Source organism: Nanorana parkeri, unplaced genomic scaffold (genome assembly GCF_000935625.1).
Source record: "Nanorana parkeri isolate BGI_ZX_2015 unplaced genomic scaffold, ASM93562v1 scaffold418, whole genome shotgun sequence".
Classification (NCBI taxonomy): domain Eukaryota; kingdom Metazoa; phylum Chordata; class Amphibia; order Anura; family Dicroglossidae; genus Nanorana; species Nanorana parkeri.
Genome location: NW_017306686.1, coordinates 791,559 through 798,261, shown reverse-complemented (window position 1 = coordinate 798,261; position 6,703 = coordinate 791,559). Strand labels below are relative to the sequence as shown.

Here is a 6,703-nt window from a genome sequence, read left to right as displayed (position 1 = left end):
AGTTGGGGGGGGTGGGGGGGGTGTTAAAAATGTATGCATAATGCTAGTTCCTTGGCTGTTATTCTCTTCCAAAGGGTTTCAATACATTTCATCACTTACCATTAAATAGGATTCAAATCAGGACTGTCAGAGGGTCAGTATGACAGCATCTTAGAATCTTAGGTTTGAGAGATCAAAAATGGCAGATTTGCTCTCATAATGCCATAGTATCTTCCCTTATTCTTCTGTTGACTATCATACCCCAGCACTAGGGTTTAGCACCAAATATAAGGCAGAACAACAGTGGCTGGTGTTGACACTAAGCTGCTGTGCATATTGATAGTCACTGCTTCAGGGAAACCAACTGGAAGAACCAGCTGTGCCCTCTTTGCTCTGCAGAAAGGTGAGATGAGTGCACACAGAACACTTAAACAAGTAAAAAAAAAGATATCAGAGTGCGTCAGCCTGTCACAAAACCCAACAAAGTTGACTCAAGAAGATGTTAAAATATCCCCCCTTTTGAGAAGCCACGTCCAGTTTTGTCTACATAGAGGAAAAAAGTTCCTATCTGTTCGTACAAGGCAGCTGGATCAGTTCCCTGGCTCAAAACACTTTCATACTTTTCTTAGCAATAATATCTATTTATCTCATGAAAGTGTCTTTTTTGAGTTTTGGATAGAGTGGGAAAGGATTAGAACCTGTGCCAGGTTTTATTGCCATAATGAAGAGAACACCAGCACACCACGAAGTAGAATCTGATCCAAGATTTACTCAAGTCCTACATCAGCAAACAAGTTACATCAACATTTTTAAGGACGAAGTGGACCTCTTTTTAAAGGTGAAAGACAGAATGAAGGCTCTCGAAACATTGGTGTAACCTTTTTGCTGCTATTAAGCTACAGTAAGTTCAGCCTCAGAATCTACTTCTTGGTGTGCTGGGTCCTCTCCATTATTGGATTTTGCACTGTGTCACTGTAAAGCCATTAACCCACCCTTCACATAGGGGTGCGTATGGATATCTGTGTGGCCCTGGTCTGTTTATGTTCTAGGTAGGTACTCTGAAACAAAAAGCAATAGCAACACAGATATTTTACAGATGTGACCAGAAAAAGAGGTGAGGGTAAATCTTCCAATGGGGACACCTGTCTTAGTGTGTAACTGTCTAAGAGGAAAATTCCACTTAATTTGTAGAGATTTTCTTGCACTTTTTCTTGTGTATTCATTACAGGAAGTGAAGGAAGATGTTCCCAAAGGGACATAGATAGCAAAGTACAAACTGACAGTGGTTTAACCCTTCTCAGTACCATCCAAAACTGAAAAAAAACTATTTTGGCTATACGTACACTTTAAATAGATTATATATTCTAGTTTATATTCAATGCTAAAAAAGCCCATTTTTTTCTGACCTTTCCTTATAATGTAGACCTTCCATCACGTTAATTCATTTTAATTAGCTTAGTTCCCACCTTTGTACCCCATCCTGATGTTGCGATGAACAAATTTGTAAATCAGGAAATTAATAATTTTTTTTCACACGAAAAAATATATGTGGATTAGTTTAATCTGTAGATAAGTATACAATTCATGATAATTCACAAATTCCTGAATTCATAAATTGTGTAAATTTCCTTTGAGTGGAAAGATCCACAACTGCAGATTCTCCCAGTTCGATTATCACCAATCTGACATCATTGGCCAAATATATTTTAAAGTAAAGCTGTCACAAACCTGGGCAAATTAGACTGATCATGTGATGAAAGAAAACATAAGTGGACGTTACCTTCTGTGAAATCTGCATGGGGAGACTATCAGTAGATCCAGAGTTGTTGGCAGCTTGGGTTATATGCAAATCTTGACTTTTTCTGCCAAGCTTTGCCTCACCACCTCCAGCCTCCATAGCCTCCTCATTGGTCCTTTATTGTTATGGGTGGCCTCATTGACCAACAGGGAGTCTCAGGAGAGCAGAGGAGGTGGAGCCAAGCATGAACATTACAGGAAAAGTCGTCACAACTTTAGCTGTCCATATCTCTGGATCTACTGATGGTTTAGACATACAATTTTCACTGAAGCACTTGCCTATTCATTTTCTTAAGTTTAGTTTAACTGCCCAATTTTGTGCCAGGTTCACTTTAAATGCAGATTACATTGTGGCACAATGATGGCCAGTGAATGGTAAGTCATGTTAATACTTTATAGGTTGTCACCTGCTGGAGATCCTCAATTTCACATATTTACTTTGAGCAAGCAGTTAACCTGCCAAGAGGGTGGCCATTGATGCCCTCACTGCTGAGTGAAATTAAACTGCTATTTGCTTCACTGGTTTGCTGACATACTGGGGTTGATTTACTAACCTTATAAACACACCAGGAACATGTATACACCTCTGTAGTGTGTTCCCTCCCAGCATGATCTATGGGTGGAATCTAAACACCTTTGTAGTGTGTACACACCCAGCAGGTGTGTTGTGCAAAGCCAAGCATGAATTGCAAGGTGATGTTGTGTAAATTAGCTCTTTGTTGTGTTGCTTGCGTTGATGAATGCAGGAATGTAAATGCATGAGCTAACCATTTTTGTCTAAACTGTGAAGCAGCATTATATATGCATCATGTGCATGATTTTTCCATATATGGCAATAGTGGAAATATGCTTTTAGAGACTTTTTAGTTGATAAATACGTTTTGCTTTGTGAAAATCACACGCACCTGGTGCGTGCGTGTGTTTAGGTTAGTAAATCACCCCCACTGACTTCAACACTTCAAATTACTGATCTGGAAGTATGCAGATCAGCAAAGTCATAGAAAAGTTGTTTTTGTATCTGAATGGTTGATCCAGGTCAGACCATACAATACCCCAAATGATCTTCATCCCCACACCTACCCTCAATAGCCACATACGGGCACATTCAAAAAAACATTTAAAAGAGCAGTAACAACATGCAAAGAGCTGTAGCCCATACCAACCAATCAGAATTCAGTTTACTGCAGTCCTATCAGTCAACGGTGAGTTCTAATTGTTTTTTGCACTATGCATATCACTATTTGGGGTTGATAGGCTGTTCACTTTCCAATGGAATTTACCCTGAGCTTAGCCAATAAGGTGAAAAGTCACTTTGCAATGCAAGAATACACAATCACATGCAAGAAAAGAAGGAAAAACAGTATTTTTGCTTGCACATTAGACGATGGATGTCAGCAGAGCTTCACCTCATTCACTAAGCTAAGGGAAGATTCCCCTGCAGAGTTGAAGTTGCCTTTCGTAAATCAACCCCCTTGTCATAAACTATTGACCAGAATGGAAGTTAGTGTTAAAGACACCCTCTGCACCTATTCCAGGTGAAGCATAGCCTTAAAAATTCTGACGCTGACACGAGATGTTGCCCCAGAGGTGGCGTAAGGTCTGCCAATATCATCATGGCTAATCAACAGCCAGCACAACTCTTGTCCAATCTCGTAGCAATCTCCAGTATTGTTCGAGGAACATTTAACAGGCACAGGGTTCAAGAAACACGATGGCAAATACTGTACCCTAAACGCATCAGCCTAATAATAGAGCAGGTATGCCATAATCATAAACTACAACGTCCCCTCTCTCTCTCTCTCTCGCGCTATTTATATATAGATAGATAGATAGATAGATAGATAGATAGATAGATAGATAGATAGATAGATAGATAGATAGATAGATAGATAGATAGAATGTACTGAAGAAGCTCTGGGTCAAAATTCACCAACATAAATCTCACATCCCATTCTGCCTCCAGTGTGCACTGATCCTAATGGGAATAATGGGACCAATAAATATACATTGCGGCGTTTCTCTTCCCATAATATATCACTGAAATAGACTGTTTAATCTTGCACCTTGCGTACCTGCCAATGATAACTTATTTGCTGGGAGTCACATTTAAAATGCATAAACTGTAAAAATTCTAACCACTTTTTAAAAAAATATATATATAATTTTCTTCTAAACAGTTCCCATTTAGGGATAAATTTTTCCATCTGTATATCCTTTTTTTTGCACGGTCCATGAAACAGAGTGGACAGCAACATGCAAAGGCACGCGTGAATTTTTTTTCTTCCTTTTTAGTTTATTTATAGTATTTGTTTCTGTTTTATGTCATCCTGCGCTTTGAAACACGAGCAAATACCATATGTGATCAAAAGACTTTTTCTGTAACTAAGTTAAAAACACACCAAGCCTTGCATTGGATTAGAAGGAGCCCACGGCACCTGACTGTGAGGAAACATCAAGATGAATGTATTTCCTAATTTAAAGGACTAATATAGATAAAAAACCTCTATACCCTGATGTAACCTGAGGCTAATATGGTAATAATAGTATTCCTTATATACAATCCTATTTTTTTTCACATGCCTTTATTTATACCTTCCTCCACATTTAAAAAACAGACCAAGCTGTCCAGCAAACATGACAGTTATGGGATTAAGATAAACCATATAACGCAACTGGGGTAATGGTCATATTATTTTGTATGGTTTTAACCTTTTCTCCAAAAGAAAGAAGCTGTTGCTGTAACTTCTTTAAAAAGTGCAAGCTTGAGTAAGATTTTAATTTGGATTTTAATCCGTCTAAAACTAAATTTTTTCTTCTCATCTCAGAAAAAGCCCGATATAATTTTGTTTTGTATAAATAAGGGCGAGATGAGAATACGTTTTTGGGAGACATAATACTTATATCCCTCTAAAACTACATTTTGATAAAGACTACACGGTCCAGAAGCATTTCTGCAAGATTTTACTGTACAAAGGGCATTGTCACCCTGTGGATGGAAGTGGAAGAATAACAGATCTGCTGGCTGAATCAACAGGTAATAAAAAGTGCTAGCAACAGACCGTAGAGTATATGTCATGGTACATTTCGCCCATCGCTCTAATTCATGAAAATGTAGGTATAATAGGAACTGTAGTGGTGCAAAAACCCAGTTGAGTGATGTCTCTGATACTTTTTTTTTTATTTGTCCTGAAAGTGTACCTGTTAGGGCAAAAAGAAAAAGTATCCTGGAGCGTACTCAACTGTGTTATTGCAAAAGTACACTAATACGGCTACAACCACCTAAAGTATATTGGTGCAACATAAACATAGTACTGTTTTGGTCATGAATACAAATTACTTTCCTTTATATATAGAAGCCATGCAAAACTTTTAATAAGTAAGTTTTAAAATGTAATTACAGTAAACTCCCCATTATTCGGCATCCACAGGGATTGGTAGATTCCGGATAAATGTAGTTTTGGTTGCTTGAGAGTTACTATTAAAAATAAGTCTAACTAATCCCCATACTATTCCCACCTTATACCCCCATACCATACCCCTATACTATACCCACCCTTTGCCTCCATACCCCCATAGTATACCCCCATACTATACCATAACATAAACTCTGTATTGACTTCATATTAATATTGAAATGCAGTAATCAAAAGCAAATTAAGACAAATAGACGCACTTACATACATACACAACATAAATTACCACAAATAGAAACCCGATCGTTTCCAGGATAATACATGCCGCAGATCAGCAAAACAGTGAGTGCACAGGGGATTTTTTTTCTGGTTAGATGAGAGTTCTGGTTAGTTGAATACCGGATAACTGAAAGTTTACTTTAGTATTATTGTTATATACAAAATACACATTGAGGGGAATTTATCAAAACTGGAGCAGACAAAATCTGGAGCAGTTGCGCATGGCAACCAATCAGCTTCTCTTTTCAGTTTGTTGAGTTAAGATTTGAAAATGAAAGAGAGAAGCCGATTGGTTGGCATGCACAGCTGCTCCAGGTTTTTGCCAGCTCCAGTGTTGATAAATTCCCTTCACTTACTTGAGTTACTTTATGCCTCCTTGGTCCATAATCAATCCAAACTGTTTCTAGTTGCTAGAAATTATTCAATCGTTTTTAAAAATGGCAGTTCCTTTTTTTTTTTTTTTTCATACCTGTTCTAGGGTGCCTCTTATAAGCCCCCGATGGGTTCATCTTGTTCGCTATTCATGGTCTCAGCCCAATTCGGGGGGAACTGAAGAAACTCAGCAAGAACATCGAACTAGTAAATCCTTGGACCTTGCTGGCATCTCCATCTGTAGAGTCTTGTTGTCTGAATGTGGTCTTGCAGTTTCCTCCCCTGACATATAAACAAGCAGTGTTAGACAGAGCCGGACTTACTTGCAGCAGACACTTATCCGCTCTGAGCGTAAAAATCAATGTGGTGCTCTAGGAGTCTCTGTTTCCCCTCCCACCTCTATTAACTCTTGTGAGGCTATGAGATCCTATCATGCTATTACCATACAGAGCTGATGTATTCTATGGGGGAAGAATGTCTCATGAAATATGTAGCAATATCAAACCTTCCTGTCTAGATCACAAAGGGCACGATTCTGTTACTAGATGACATTTATAATAAACAAAAACAAAAAGATTCCCCCCTTTAAATAAACAAATAAAGATTCCTATTGAGCAACTTAGTTTCAGGTTTATTATAAGTGGTAAAGTAGTTAAAGTAAATCAAAACCCTAATTGGATTATATTTATCTTATAAACAAACGCTGTTTTTATCATTAAAGTGACATTCCCCCCCCCCCATGTAAATGTTAGCACTTACCTTAAATTATGTATTTTATTCCGATCTTCGTCTTCTTTCCTGATGTTTTCATCTGTCCCTCCAGCGGTGCGGCGACTCTCCGATCCAGCGCTGACTCCTCTCTG

The 6,703-nt window shown here is 38.3% G+C and overlaps 1 protein-coding gene across 1 annotated transcript in view; it reads right to left on the bottom strand.

The window, feature by feature from the left end:
• Positions 1 to 6,199, bottom strand: part of PTGFR (prostaglandin F receptor) — a 26,782-nt gene extending 20,583 nt beyond the window's left edge. The window contains exon 1 of the mRNA XM_018559868.1: positions 5,938 to 6,199. The gene's annotated coding sequence lies outside the window, so the exon portion shown is untranslated. The remainder of the gene's footprint in view (positions 1 to 5,937) is intronic.
• Positions 6,200 to 6,703: the final 504 nt, after the last annotated feature.